The 16,340-nt window shown below is 43.5% G+C and overlaps 1 pseudogene; it reads left to right on the top strand.

Annotated features, from left to right (window-relative positions):
* Positions 1–117: 117 nt before the first annotated feature.
* LOC102817273 lies at positions 118–588 on the top strand (annotated as a pseudogene).
* The last annotated feature ends 15,752 nt before the right edge of the window (positions 589–16,340 follow it).

Raw genomic sequence — 16,340 nt, 5'->3', positions numbered from 1 at the left:
AGGAATACACAGTCACTGTACCAAAAGGAAATGGTTAGCTCATTTTCTCTGCTCTTCAACGTTAGCTGCTACTGAGGCTGTTCAATTTTTAAATTCCCAGGATCCAAATTCACTGCCATGTCCTCTGAAGAAGGGCAACTCTTTGAGGGAGGTCTCAATTTTAACACCGATGAGCAGGCGTTGGAAGACCATTTCAGCAGCTTCAGACCGATTTCTGAGGTGGTGGTGGTGAAGGACAGAGAGACTCAGCGATCCCGGGGTTTTGGCTTCATCACCTTTACCAATCCAGAGCATGCTTCAGATGCCATGCGAGCCATGAATGGAGAGTCCCTGGATGGTCGCCAGATCCATGTGGATCATGCAGGCAAATCAGCCCGGGGAACCAGAGGGGATGCCTTTGGTGCTCATGGACGTGGTCGCAGCTACTCTAGAGGACGTGGGGACCAGGGCTATGGGAGCAGCAGGTATGACTGTCGGCCTGGAGGATACGGATATGGATATGGAAGGTCCAGAGATTATAGTGGCAGAAGCCAGGGTGGTTATGACCGCTATTCTGGAGGAAATTACAGAGACAATTACAACAACTGAAATGAGGCATGCACATATAATGTAGATACACAAGGAATAAAAATTCTTCTGATCCAGGATCGTCCTTCCAGATGGCTGTATTTATAAAAGACTTTCGGAGCTGCGCTGAAACATCTTTGTTTTAGTACATCAACCTCTATTTTTCAATTAAGCTCCCAGGGTAGCCTGTTAAAGATCTTTTAGTAAATTTCATGTGTTTTTAAAACTTTTTTTCCCATTTAAGACAAATTCTGCGATGTTTGTAGAGTTCTGGGTATTTTTCCTTTTACCAGTTTTTTAGTTTGGACACTCAGGATTATCCTGGCAAAAAACTTTGGCCAGGCTGATTTTCTTTTTGTTTTTGTTTTTTAATTGAGTATCTAGGGACATTTAAAAATTTTTGTACATAATGTTTCTTTATCATGGTTAGAAAACAATTTCCAAATGTACCTATAGGAAATCTGCATCAAGAATATGAATACTTAGAGGTGTTTTTTTACTCTACATTGAGATCATAACCCTGATTATATCGTAGAAGAGCTTAAAAATGTTTGTGAATTTCATTTTTTTTTTTTAATACTGGAAGAAAAAATATTCTGTTGTGTTTCATGTAGTGTTTAGGATGTCCTTCTTGGAACCGATTTAAAAAATGAAAATATGAAAGAAAAAAAGAAATGGTTAATGTTCAACTGTTTCAAGAGGTAGATTTGAACAAGAGCTAATGATACTGAAGGAGGAAGTCCAAGGTGCATTGAAAGAATTGGCAAAAATCAAGGCTCCAGGAACTGATGGAATAAAAATTGAAATCTTTCAAGTGAGGCTGCACAGGAGGCACTCACTCATCTCTGCCAAATAATTTGGAAGGCAACTATCTGGCCAACTGATTGGAAGAGATCCATATTGTGCCCATTCCAGAGAGAGGTGACCTAACAGAATGCAGAAATCATCAGACAATCTCTTTGATAACCCATGTGAGTAAAGTTTTACTAAAGATAATACAGAAACAGCTGCAAGCGTACATTGACAGAGAACTTCCAGAGGTTCAAGCCAGATTCAGAAGAGGCTGTGGAATGACGGATATCATTGCTAATGTTCAATAGATCTTGCCTGAAAGCAGAGAATATCAGAAAGATGTTTACCTGTGCTTTATTGACTATGCAAAGGCTTTCGATTGTGTGCATCATGAAAAGCTATGGACAACATTGCGAAGTATGAGTATTCCGGAACACTTAATTGTGCTCATGAGGAATCTGTACATGGACCAAGAGACAGTTGTTCGAACAGAGCATGGGAACACTGAATGGTTTAAAATTAAGAAGGGTGTACAACAAGGTTGTATTCTTCCACCATACTTATTCAATATGTATGCTAAGCAAATAATCGGAGAATCTGAGTTATATGAAGAAAAGCATGGCATCAGGATTGGAGGAAGACTCATTAACAACCTGCGATATGCAGATGATGCAACCTTGTTGGCTGAAAGTGAAGAGGACTTGAAACATTTACTGATGAAGATCAACGAGCACAGCCTTCAGTATGGATTACATCTCAATGTCACGAAAACAAAAATCCTCACCACTGGACCCATAAACACCATTCTTATCAATGGAGAAAACATTGAAGTTGTCAAGGACTTCATTCTTCTTGGATCAACTATCAACACTCATGGAAGCAGCAGTCAAGAAATCAAACGATGTATTGCATTAGGCAAATCTGCTGCACAAGACCTTTTTAAAGTGTTGAAGAGCAAAGATGTCAGCTTGAGGACTAAGATGCACCTGACCCAAGCTATGGTATTTTCAATCACCTCATATGCATACGAAAGCTGGACAGTGAATAAGGAAGACTGTAGATGAATTGATGCTTTTGAGTTATGGTGTTGGAGGAGAATATTGAAGTGCCATGGGCTGCCAAAAGAACCAATAGATCCGTTTTGGAAGAAGTGCACCCAGAGTGCTCCTTGGAGGCCAAGATGGCCAAACTTTGTCTCTCATACTTCAGACATATTGTCAGGAGAGACCAGTTGCTGGAGAAGGATATCATGTTTGGTAAGATGGAGGGTCAGAGAAAAAGAGGAAGATCCCCAATGAGATGGCCAAGTGGCGGCATCGATGGACTCAAGTGTAGCAATGGTAGTGAGGTTGGTCCACGAACAGAAAGTGTTTCGTTCTGCTGTGCATAAGATCACTATGAGTCGGTACTGACTGAATGACACCTAACAACAGCAACATCAATTGGAAGCCCTGGTGGTACAATGGTTAAGGTTGGCAGTTCAAACCTACCCAGCACCTGCAAGGGAGAAAGACCTGGCAATAAGCTTCTTAAAGATTACAGTCTAGTAAACCCCGTGGGTAAGTTCCACTCACTCTGTCACATGGGGTTGCTGTGAACCCTGGAGTCCCTCAATTTTGCAAACAGTTAGCATGTTCAGTTACTAACCAAAAGACTGATAGACAGCTCAATTCTATCCTTAACTACCACAGAAGAAAGTCCTAGTGTCTATTTCCAAAACCTCAACTATTAAAAACTCTATGGAGCACAGTTCTACTCTGACACATGGGGTCACCTTAAGACGAATTGACACAATGGAAACTGGTACTGTGACATGGCACACAAAACTAAGATTGAGATGAGGCTGAGATAGCAAAGGCAGTGAATTTGTGGAGAATGTGAATTGGAAGAAAGAAAGGAAGTATTTGCAATCAGCAAAGAAACCTGTCTTTGTAAGTAACTCACCAGCCCAAACTCTTAGATTTGCATCTCTGTCTTTTCAAGAGAGGAGTTTAAAACAACAATTAAAAAGAACAAAGTAACAGACAAAATTCTTTGATAATAAGTAATAGAAAACCCAATTCCAACTAACTGAGGATAGTTGATTCCTCTTTCTGGGGAACTAGAGAACACTTCAAAATTAACTGATGCCAAGTTTCATCAGTAACATCAAGGACTTGGGTGGGGTCTTTCTGTCTTTCCATCCACTATCCCCAGTATCAACTTCATCCTAAAACTGGATCCCCTAGTAAGATGGGTTTTCAGCAACAATTGTAGCATCTTCATTGTGTTTGAGATGTAAAAGAAACTAGTTCCTGTGGCTCTCTCAAAACAATGAAAACATTTCCTTTTCCAGAAGGTCCTCTCCCCATTGAAACTCATCCCGCCCGGACACAAAATGAACTGCAAGATACACTAGTTGAATTGGCCCCTTAAAGGATATGATGGTTAATTTTGTGTGTCAGCTTGACTATGGTTTCCAGTGGTTTGGAAAAATACTAGACTAGGTGCTATTCCACACTATCAGCCAATGCAATGCAATCACATTTCATACTGTAAACTAATGCAATCTAATCAATTAGTTAAGAAAGGAGTTTCCTTAGAGTGTATGCTACCTTCAGACTATAAATAAATATTTTAACACTCTCTCTTCATTCTGCACTCTTCCCATTGCCTGACCTACAGATCTTGGGAAGCAAACCTGAAGAAGTCTTCAGCCTGCCATTTGACCTATAGATTTTGAACTTGGACTTGCCAGCCCCTACCATCACGTGAGTTGTCCTGGTGTGGCGCTGCCGGTTAATGTGCTGGACTACAAAGTCAGTTTGAACCACAAGGTTGGTGGTTCAAGCTCACCAGTCACTCCTCAGAAACCCTATACAGGGCCACTATGGGTCAGAACTGACTTCATGACACTTACAACAACAGCAGCAACCCTTGATATATATATGCATGCGGGGTAAGTCAAAAAGCATTGCTACTAAGGTTCCAGTTCATACATGCATGAGTTTATGGCAATTATTTGCAGAGTTCCAAAAGGGTAATCTTGGGACTCCTGGTGTGGTGCTGTAGGATCTGCACTGGACTGTGAACCACAAGGTTAGCAGTTCAAACCCATCAGCTGCTCTTCAGAAACCCTATACAGGGTCTCTGAATAGGAACTGACTCGATAAACTTAACAACAACAACAAAGGGGTAATCATGATAGATTTTCTCAAAGAGTACAGGATAATCATGGTGACCTATTAGAACTTTCTAGAAAACATGGTGACCTATTAGAACTTTCTAGAATTATTAGAACTTTCTAGAAAACTGAAAATATGATTAGTGAGAAAAAGTCCAGGGAAATTGCACTGAAGAATATTTTTCTATCACGGCAATGAACCCACCTGTTCTTTGAAGATAGTAAGGGCTGTCCTATGAGAATTTCATTGGTAAGCCTTACCCCATCTACCCTAGAATCTGGATCTTGCCCTTCAGACTTCTTTTTGTTCCTCAAACTCAAAGAAATTGAGAAGGATGCCAAGACTGCTGTTTTGATGCATTGAAAATGGAAGAGCACAGAAGTCTTAGGGGGATAGTTTAGAGAGATGGACCAACTTCAGAACTGTATAGACCTAGACGGAAGATGTTGTTGTTGTTAAGTGCCATCGAGTTGGTTCTGACTCACTGCAAGCCTGTATAGAGTTTCCAAAGAGTGACTGGTTGATTTGAACCGATGACTTTGTCCATTGCTTACCCTATAGCACCACACCAGATATGTTGAGAAAAAATAGCTTCACATTTTGAAATTTCTGTTTAACAAAGGTTTCTATGTGTGGTTTTTTTTTTGTAGCAATATTTTTTTTATTTCCTTCTGTTTCTCTAGAGAACCCCAACTGAAACAAAGGGCTACAGCTTTGGAAGCGATCTGAGTATCACATTCTCAGCCAAACACCACCATGGTGGTTGTTAGTGCCGTTGGCATTGGTAATACATGGCCTTCAAATAGTTGAGGAGCAGTAGACATTATAAGGGGACTAGAGCATCATCTCAAAGGACTATTTGGGTGTTCACAGGAGCTACCCCCTGGGTCCTCAGAAATAACTAAGGAAGACATGAGAAATCCAATGTGTGGCTCAACCCAGATGTCTCTATCGTGTGAATTATAGTAAAAGCCTGTGAAAGTTGCACGTATTTGCACCATGGAACTGAAGAGTCCTGGGAAACTTAGGTGACATTTACTTTGATGAGGCTTTGGAGCCACTGGTAGCTCTACCTGATCCTCAGCTCTCTCTCAGACATGCACATCCCCTCTGGCTCTCTGCATCCGCACTCTGAGTAAGAGGGCTATTTGTTGGCATGACCTGTTCAGATGAGTCAATTACCCTCACTGCTGTCAGAGGAGAGCTCAGACTCTAATCAACTCAATGCACTCATCTTCTTGCACGGCCCAAGCACTTCATTATACTTACGATCCATCTCTGGAGTTACCCTCAGTAGTACCCAAAGTTATACCCTCTCCCACATCAACCCACATCAAATAGCCAGTTGGTGCAGGGTACGGAGGCCCAGCCTCTTTGCTAAATTCATGACATCTCCAAAGAATCTTCTTAGCTTCAGGATCTCCTACAGGGTCATCTGAATCCTTGGCTGCAATCACATCACAGTCCAACTATTGCTTCTCTCCATCCAGGTTTTGCTCCTGAGATGCCTCTTCAATAAGCCACTTTCCAAGGGCAGCCACAGTCAACAACATCTGGTTGTGGGGATTGAAAGACCCTGCATCCTTGCCTCAAGTCAGTACAACTCTCAAGGATCACTGCTGTTACTGTACAGTCGTTCAGCCTCTCCCCCTCCCCGATCGGCTTTCCTCACTCCGCCTAAGGGCACTCCACAGTAAATCTCCCATGCACACATCTTCATTCAAACCTGCTTCCTAGAAAAGTCAGGTTAAGTCAAGGAGCACCCTCCAGCCAAAGTTCAAACTCATCCATGAAAACCCCTAAGAACCTTGAGACAGCTCCATGCATAATCCCTTCTCCATGAGAGGAAAGACGAAGGGGGTGAGGGGAGGAAATAACTGATTTGGATTGAATACTTGTATGCCAGACATTATGCTAGGTGATTCACATCAAGAAAAGTCCATTTGAGTTTTATAGCCTTCCAGTTGAAGTGGCTACCGTTAAACCCATTTCAAAGATGGGAAAATTGAGGACCAGAGAAAATGAGGAATTAAAGTGAGTGGGTAGGAGATGACCACTTTTGGAGAGAACCAGTTAGGGATGCTATAACAGAAATATCACAAGTGAGTAGCTTTAAAGAGCAGAAACTTATATTCATGAAATTCTGGAAGCTGAAGGTCCAAACTAGGGTCTCAGCTGTATTAATGCCTTCTTGGTCTGTACTTAAAGGGGTTCCTTGGTTCATTGGTATCTACTCTCACCTGGGTATATTTCTATGTCTAATCTGCTCTTTTGCTAACTCAGAAGTAATTAGGTTTGTTGTTGTTAAGTTCCGTTGAGTCGGTTCCGACCTATAGCGACCCTGTATAGGGTTTCTGAGGCTGTAAATCTTTACGGGAGCAGAAAGCCTCATCTTTCTCCCACGGAGCAGCTGGTAGTTTCGAACTGCTGACCTAAAGGTTCACAGCCTGATTCGTAACCACTACGCTACCAGAGCTCCTAGGTTTAGGACCCACCTTATACCAGTATTGCCTCATAAACATGACAAAGAAAATCCTATTTCTAAACAGAACCATATGATAGGTATAAAGGTAGGATCCCAACACAAATTTGGAAGGAACACAATCCAACCCCTAATAAGACTCCAAAGCTGACTGCAGCACTAATAGCTGTGTGGCCTTACATGAGTCTCTTCACCTTTCTGAGCTCAGGGCCTCCCCCCTGTAATTGAATAATAGTATTCAATTCCCTCTCATGGAGGAGGTCTTATGCATGGAGGACTATGTAGAGAACTATGTGTGTTTGAGCATGCAGCACCAGGCCTGCAGTAAGGGCATATTGTAGCAGAGATACACGGAGATGTGTTAAGGAATGATTCCATCCCTCGAACACCCCTTCCCCTTCCTTCTAAGTTCCTGTCCCATAAAAATTATCTTTAAGACTCCCGAAGTGAACACTCAAGAACAATCTATAATGTCTTGAAGGAAAACGGCTTCCCCAAGGGGGATCTGTACATCCCTCAGGAAAGTTTATGAAGTCCGTGGTGGTTGGTTTTTCCCCAGAATCATGGGTATTTTTAAAGCTGATTCGTAGTGTGTGCACACCCTAATTCTTGCTTGGACTTGGACTTGGACTTGGAGGGCTCAACAGCCTCTCCTGGAGCTCTGCTCAGTGTCCGCTGAACCAGCAAAACATCCCTCCATTTGTATCCATCAAGGGAAACAAGAGCCAACTCTGACCCATCTCTGCTGCTCCCAAAATTACCTGGCAAGCTTGCTGGCACCCATTCATGTTCTTTCAGGTTTCAGTGAAGGCTGAGACTGGGAAGTTGGCCTCTTGAGAGAACCTTGGCTAAACCAAGCAAGTTCATGAAAAGAAAAAAATCTGTGACGCTACCATTCCCAAAAAATCCCCATTGGGTTTTAGTAGTGCCACGCAATCTGACCTTATCCAAAGTAGAGGAACCATCTCAGAGAATAAAATGTCTCTAAGAATGGGCACACTGTGTAGTGCAGCAGAAAGTAAATCGCTTTGACGACAAAAGGAGCCCTGTTCAAATTCCAGCTCTGCCTCTGTGTGACTTTCAGCTATCCAATTCCATATCCAATTCCAGAGCGTTGGTTGCCACATCTATAAAATGGAGTTACTAATTGAATTCTCAAGGAGTCCTGGTGATATTGTGGGTTACATGTTGGGCTACTAGCCTCAAGGTACATAGTTTTAGCCTATCAGCCATTCCACAGGTGAAAGATGAGGTTTCCTACTTCTGTAAAGATTTACTACCTTGTAAACCCTATACAGATGTCTGGTGTAGCACAGTAGGGTAAGTACTGGACTGCAAGGTCAGTTTGAACCACAAGTTGGTGGTTCAAACTGACCAGATGTTCCGCAGAAAACCGTATGCAGGGTCGCTATGAATCGGAACTGACTCAATGGCACTTAACATAACAGTAATAATAAACCCTAGACAGGGTCTCTATGAGTCGGAACTAACTCGGTGGCACATAGCCAACAACAACAACAACTAATCCTCAATGAGCCCTGGTGGTTCAGTGGGTTAAATGTTGGACTCTTAGCCACAGGTAGGTGGTTCAAACCCACCAGCCATTCCATAGGACAAAGTTGATGCTGTTTGCTCCTGCAAAGATTTAGTCTTGGAAACACTAAGGAACTATTCTACTCTGTCTTGTGGAATCATTCTGAGTCCGAATCAGTTTGATAGCAAAGGGTTTTTGGAAGGGAATTCTTAGAGTCCCTAATCAGAACCAAAACAAAACCACTGCCTTCAAGTCAATTATGACTCAGCCAGCCCAGGGTTTCAGAAACTGAATTTGATGGGAGAAAACAGCCTCATCTTTTTCCCAGGTTTGAACTGCTTATGTTGAGATTAGCAGCCCAACACCTAATCCAGAACACTACTAGGTAATGCAAACAGTTAACATGCTTGGTTGCTAACATGCTTGGCTGTCCACCCAGAGGTACCACAAAATCAGTCATTGAACACTCCACGGGGGCACCATAAGTCAGAATCAACACAAAATAAACTGATGAATCTGAGTCCTCATAGATGACAGGAAAGTGGTGGTAAGGGCCCCAGCATGGCACAGATGCTGTTGGATTCTCCTTATCATAATTGAATTAGCTTTCACAGAACCAGATTTGTCAGAGTTGGAAAGATTCAGAAAGAGCATCTTGTCCAAGTTTCAGTTGGTATCATTGTTTACAGGCTCTGGGACTCCTGTTTTATGGTTGATCTCATCCAACAAGGGTAAAGAGGACTCAAAAAAAAAAAAAAAGGAAATCAAGACAACACGTTATTAAAAAGACAAATATTAAAATACTCAATGGATTATTCCCCACCCCAATTTCTGAGAGTTCACCACCTTCCATGGTTACTATACTGGTCTCATCTATGAATCATGGCAGGTGGAGAGGGATGGAGAGCTAGCTGATCCATGGTAGCCATGCAGAGACCTGTCATCTGCCCACATGGTGTCCCCTGGGTCCAAGTGCAGGGGTATAATTCAGAAGCTGCACCTGTAAAATGGCCTGGAAAATACAGCTTCCAAGAAGAAAAATACAGCGGAGACACTCTTCCTGTAAGTCCCGGTGGACCAGCTCAGCCCCGAAGAACACTATACCAATGCAATGAAGAGAGCTTATTAGCCCTGCAACCCAAAGGTCCAGAGGCAGGAGGCATTTAGGCAAGGCTTAGTTAGTGGCTCAGTGGAGTCTCCAAGAACCTAGTTTCCAGCTATCTCCGCCTTCTGCCAACATCTGCCTCAGCAGTCCAGGCTGCCTCCCCTCTTGGTTACAAGATGCTTCTAGCAGCGGCAACAAGGGCTTCCTAGTCCAGTGGGAAACGAGCTCCTGTGAAAGAAAAGGAAAAAAAGTTTCTTTTTAAGATGCTGTCAAGTTGATTACAATTCTTGGTTACCCATGTGTGTCAGAGTAGAACTGTGCTCCATTGGGTTTTCAATGGCTGATTTTTCAGAAGTAGATCACCAGGTCTTTCTTCTGCGGTACCTCTATGTGGACTTGAACCAGCAAATTTTCAGTTAACAGCCATCTGCACCACTCAGGGGCTCCTAAGAAGTCCCTAGCAAATGCTGTCCCCAGGACACTCTCCAGTCACTGTGGTCAGGGCATCTGGATGGGAACCCAACTTAATACAAATGGACTCCACCATTTGGAGCTAGGGCTTGGGTCTGGTTCCTCTTGAAGTACAAGGACTGTACTTCAAATAAAAATTAAGATACAGACACCAAGATAATGTGACGGAGTAGAATTGCTGGGTAGTAAAGTGGTTAACAGTTCTTAACTACAAACCAAAAGGTTGAAAGTTGGATTCTACCCAGAAGTGCCTCGGAAGAAAAGCCTGGTGATCTGCTTCTGAAAAATCAGCCATTGAAAACCCAATGGAGCACAGCTCAACTCTGCGCACACAGGATCACCAGGCATCAGAATTGACTCTGCAACAACTAACAACTATATCCTTTACAAATGCCAAATCCTTTCAGCCTCCATCTTCAAAAGCTCTCTTCCAGCTTGTGAGCAACCTCAGTCCTCAGACCATTTCCCTGAGGTTTGCTTCCCTCCCGGTCCTGGGAAGACCCCCCAGCTCCTCTACCTCCAAATGACACTGCCTAACACAAATAGTCAGTATAGAACTAGCCTGCCTTGGCCACTACCTAACCTTGAGCATAGCATAGCACTTCACTTTCCCAGCTCCCTTCTCTGTTAAATTGTGAGAAGAATCCACAAATTAGGTCAGCAAAAATGCTGGTCATTTGGGCATTGGGTAAATTCTTATAAGAGGGGGCTTCAAAAAGTTTGTAAAAAATTCCTTTATCTTTCCATTTCATTTTTCCAAGAACTTTTTGAAGTCACCTTGTATTTGCAGAGTCTGTTTTCATTATCAATAATGGTGGGAGGAACTGCTTAACCTGTTGCAACGCTAATGCATTAAAAAGAAGGGGAGGCAAATGCTCTTTATAAAGGGAATTGGAGGCCCCAAAAGACAACACTTGCACTAAGTGGGTTGTGAGTGGCCTCAGGTTGGCTCCCCAGAGCTCCATAACTTTCCAAAGCCTCTGCAAATAGGATGCTTAAAATTGGAGTCTCCACCCCAAAGCTGGATCCGCTTACAAGCAACAAGGAGCCTGCTCCTCAGAACTGTTCTCTGTCATTGCTGGGAAAAACAACTTTAAAACTGCCCAAGATGTGCAGGGCTGTCTTCTTATTGCTGCTCTATCCATCCTGCCTTTGGCAGTCCAGCTGTTGGCTCACCCCAGACCCTGGCTGAGTAGAAAGCTGTTCATTCATTCATTCATTCATTCATCAACACACAACATGCTGACACCTAATCTGTTCAGCCTTAAGTTGAGGTGAGATAGATTAGAAACTATTTGATGATATTACCACCTGAATCTCAAAAATGCTTTTTGTTGTTACGTGCCGTCGAGTCGGTTCCAACCCATAGCGACCCTGTATAAGGTTTCTGAGGAGCAACTGGAGAGCTTGAACCGCCGGCCTTTCATTTCAAACTGACTTTGCAGTTCAGCGCATTAACCCACAGTGCCACACCAAAATTCTTGGATCCAGCAAAAATTCTTGGATCCTGCCTTTTACGTCACCACTACCCTCCCCCAAAGAGCAAAGAAGGTCAGAACAGGAACCAGAGGAACCATTTTTAAAATAGCATCCCAAGTGATCATTATAAAAAAATACAGACCACCTTTTCAGAAGTAGATCACCAGGCCTTTTTTCTGAGGGACCTCTGAGTGGACTTGAACCTCATACCTTTCTATTAGCAGTCAAGCATGTTAACCATTTGCATCAGCCAGGCATTCTACCTGACATTGTTGTTGTTCTTGTTGTTAGGCGCCATCGAGTTGGTACCGACTCATAGCAACCTTATGTACAGCAGAATGAAACACTGCCCGATCCTGGGCCAACCTCACTACTGTTGCCATGCTTGAGTCCATCGATGCTGCCACTTGGCCAATCCATCTTGTTGGGGGTCTTCCTCTTTTTCTCTGACCCTCCACCTTACCAAACATTGACATACAGAGCACTAAATCCTTGCTGATGAACTGCTAAAAAAGAATGTGCCTGTGCTCAATCCAGGAAAAGCCCTTCCCACCTCAACCATCTTCCAGATTCACTTTTCCACTTCAAGCTTTCTCTTCAAATCCTTCTTAGGCATTTCTCCACGCTGGATTAGGTGATTCCACATCTATCACTCTATTGACTTGGCTTCTCTTCTTACTGTGAGCTCCTTGATTACAAGGACAACGTCTCCTTCATCCTCGGTCCTCAGTACCTAACGCAGTGCCTGGGATATAGTGAGTGCCTGGTTGAATGAATGAGCCAGTGGATTCTCTCAGCCCCAGGCAGCAAAGGCTTGGTTGTCTAACTGCCAGTATGTGTCCTAATTAACCCTCTCACCTGTTATTTCTTTCTTCTCCCATTTGGAATCACACATTCCCTTCCATTTGCCTCTCAGTCTCTGCTACAGTAACCTCTTTATTCCATTTTAATAATACCTAGACTATGGGCAGAGTGACATAAAGGAAACCCGTGAGTCAAAACATCGAGGGTAGGAAAAATACAGGTGACCTATAAAGTCCTCCACCAACTTTCCCAAAGACTTCATGTTTGGACCTTATAAATCATGGGCGCCTGTCCCACACAGGCTGGGCCAGCCCCACCACGGTGTGCTACCCATCTTTAAGAGACCTGATGGCACAATGGCTTGTTGATGCAGGGTATTTATGCAGAGTTTCCCACATCAATCTTAGGGTAAAAAGGGAGGTGATGTCATGAAGCACTGAAACAACTGTCATCTGTACAAAGTCCTCCAGGACAGAGGCACACTTGTTTACTTACTCAAACGTGGGCGGATTCAAAGAGAAACACCGAAGCTGTGCTCCAAAGGCCAGGCACATTAAAAATGTTCATGCCCTCTGACCCGGGACTCATCCCCCTTCTAGGAATCTGTCCTAATAAAATCATCAGGGAGGTGCACAAGGCGATGGACATAGACTTATGTGCACCATTTGATTCCAGGAATGGTATTTAGAAAAGGGAAAAAAATACAAACAACCTCTACTTAACACAGCTGGGAGGTAGTTAAGTAAACTGTTGTTGTTTTTGTTGTTAGGTGCTGTCTAGTCAACTCCAACGCATAGCGACCCTATGCAAAACAGAACGAAACACTGCCTGGTCCTGCGCCAACCTCACAATTGTTATATTTAAGCCCATTGCTGCTGTCACTGTGCCAATCCATCTCATTGGAGGTCTTCCTCTTCTTTGCTGACCCTCCACTTTACCAGGCATGATATCCTTCTCCAGGAAATGGTCCCTCCTAATAATATATTTAAAGTATGAGAGACGAAGTCTGACTATCCTGGCTTCTAAGGAGTGTTATGGCTGAACTTCTTCCAACACAGATTTGTTTGTTCCTCTGACAGTCCATTGTCCTTTTAATATTCTTCTCTAACACCATAACTCAAACGCATCAATTCTACTACAGTCTTCCTTCTATAGTAATTCAATAGTCTTTGCCAACACCATAATTCAAATGGTGGGTTAAGCAAACTGTTGTTGTTGTTAGGTACCATCAAGTCGGTACTGACTCATGTGACTCTATGAACAACAGAACGAAACACTGCCCATTCCTGGGCCAACCTCACAGTCATTGCTATGCTTGAGCCCATTAACACTGCTACCTTGCTAATCCATCTCGGTGAGGGTCTTCCTCTTTTTCTCTGACCCTCTGCCCTACCAAACATGATATCCTTCTCCAGTGACTGGTCCCTCCTGACACTATGTCCAAAGTATGAGAGACAAAGTTTGCCATCCTGGCTTCCAAGGAGCACTCTGGCTGCACTTCTTCCAACACAGATCTGTTGGTTCTTTTGGCAACCCATGGTACTTTCAATACTCTCCTCCAACACCAGAACTCAAATGCATCAGTTCTAAGCAAATTAGATTTATCAACATAATGCAATTGTTTCAGTGCCTTTGTGCTGCTCTAACACAGTACTACAAATGGGTGCCTTTAAAGAACTGACATTTACTTTTACACAGCTCTGGAGGCCAAAAGTTCAAACCAGAATCTTGATCACAACAATTCCTTTCTTGTCAGTAGCTTTGGACATTCCTTGGTTCCTTGGCTTATAAACAATCCTCACATGGCATCTGCCTTTCCTCTCGTGCCTCTATGTCTATTCTGATCTTTTTATAACTCAGAAGTTTAGGATCCACCCTACACTGGCATGGTCTCATTAACACAACAAAGAAACTCCAATTTCCAAAGAGTATTGCATCCACAAACACAGGCACGGGGAACTCAACACACTCTTTGAGGAACACCTAACAGTGGTGTTCTGTAACCATTAAAACTGATTTCTAGATCTTTCCCTGTCCTTGCCTGATACTTGTTGATGTGTGTTGTCAAGTTGATTCTGACTCATGGTGACCCCATATGACAGAGTAGAACTGCTCCATCACGCTTTAACATTTTAGGTAGCAGATCACCCAGTCTTTCTCACACAGAGCAACTGGGTGGGTTTGAACAGCCAATCTTTTTTTTTTTTTTTTAATGTTTTTTTTTTTTTTTTTTTTTAATGTTTTATTGTGAATTATATGATAGTTTACATGAGAGAACTTTAGTTTTACATTCATTCCATCGTATATCATTTCATTGCCATGGTTCCAATCCCCTCCATGCATCATCTCCGACCAAAGGGTATATCCTAGAAACCCATCCTCTACACTTCCCCCCGCCTCCTCCCCAGTCTTTGGCCCACAGTCCCTCTCCCTCTCTGGATCCAAAGTCCCCAGCTGCTTCATCACTCCACGACATCGTCTCTGTCTCCATCTCAGGCATCCCTGCTTCCCTGGGTAGAGTCCCACTCTCGGCTCTTCTCCTTTGATGGTCCCAGAGACCTCTGTTCCTAGACTGGAGAAATAATCACTCCCTTCCTTGCTACAAAACATCTACCTTTGTATTTCCAACCCTTACAATCAGTCTTGATAACCATTATTCACTACAGTATCACGAGTTACCTATCTGTATTTTATTTCATCAGCTCCGCCTAGACAGATTGGATAGTACTCACTGGTGATTCTGCCTTCCTCCATGCCCCCTAGCTCTAGATTCCCTCTTGAAAGCTTGTAAGCCAGTCACTTCTTGCCTTTGTAGTCCCCCGCTCCTCATTTGGGTATCCAATGTCCAAGTTGCCCATCTCTGTCTACTCTGTGTGTGGAGGGGGTGGGAATGATTCTTGCTGTAAGGATTTGTTCCCTCTTTTGAGTTACTGCATCCATAGGTGTAAGACCAGTTCATCAAATTGTATCAGATCACTCTTTTTTCCCTCTTCTTTATTCTCCTGGTTGAGCTCCAGTCATCCGGTCCAGGTCACGTGGGTACCATCTGCCCGTGTGGATGTTCTTGTGTACATGGCCTCTCTTCCCATCAGCCTGCAGCTCCATTCTCCACTTGAGTCCTCCGTGGCCACGCCACTGACTCTGGGCCCAGTAGTCCCCAGGTCTCCTCACATTGCTCACCAACCAGGTCCCCAACCGGGTCCACAGAAGCCCGCTGAATATTGTAAGGCTTAGCTCGCCACTTCATTGCTCCCTTTACCCCACTTCTCCCCATCAGTGATGCGTGTGGTCACCAATCAGAGCGTGCATTTCCACCGAGTCTCAGTCTTGGAAGGGGGCCTGCGTTGAGAGGACCCAACCACCTGCCCTAATGTCTCCTAGAGAAGTGACCCATTTGTTCCTGTAGTAACAGTCCATCTGCCTCCATTGTTTCGTATTTTTCCTGTAGGTCTTTCATTCGAGAAGTATCTTTTGTTCTTCTCGCCATTCCAGACTGGTCCGCTCGTCCTTTCAAGTGGAGATTTCTCATTTCTGGTGATCTGGATGTGGTTCTGGTTTCTACCTAGTTTTATGTATTGCAAAGGCTCCGTAAGAAGCCTCGTTCACTGGGTACGCTGTAGCCCCATTTTAGATATTCCAATCAGTTATAGGCAGAAGACGGACTTACAAGCCTTTTAGTGTGATGTTTCTGACTATTCCTTTCTCCCCACCTCCAGTGTCTACTCTATATTATAATGCAAGGAAACCAAGATTCAAAACACAGTCAAGCATCTTGACACAATTCCCCGCCCATTACAACCATGACTCAATCCCTGTATCTCAGAACCCTGCTGTTCCAAGGCTGTGCATATATCGTCCTTTATCTGTTTCCCATTTGGCCCATTCAAACATGCCCAATTGTTCTCCCATCTGCCCCATTTCTCCACTTCCCTCTCCCTCCCT

Source organism: Chrysochloris asiatica, unplaced genomic scaffold, assembly GCF_000296735.1.
Source record: "Chrysochloris asiatica unplaced genomic scaffold, ChrAsi1.0 scaffold00071, whole genome shotgun sequence".
Classification (NCBI taxonomy): domain Eukaryota; kingdom Metazoa; phylum Chordata; class Mammalia; order Afrosoricida; family Chrysochloridae; genus Chrysochloris; species Chrysochloris asiatica.
Note: the sequence above shows the minus strand (reverse complement) of the source record. Positions and strands in the feature narration are given on the sequence as shown.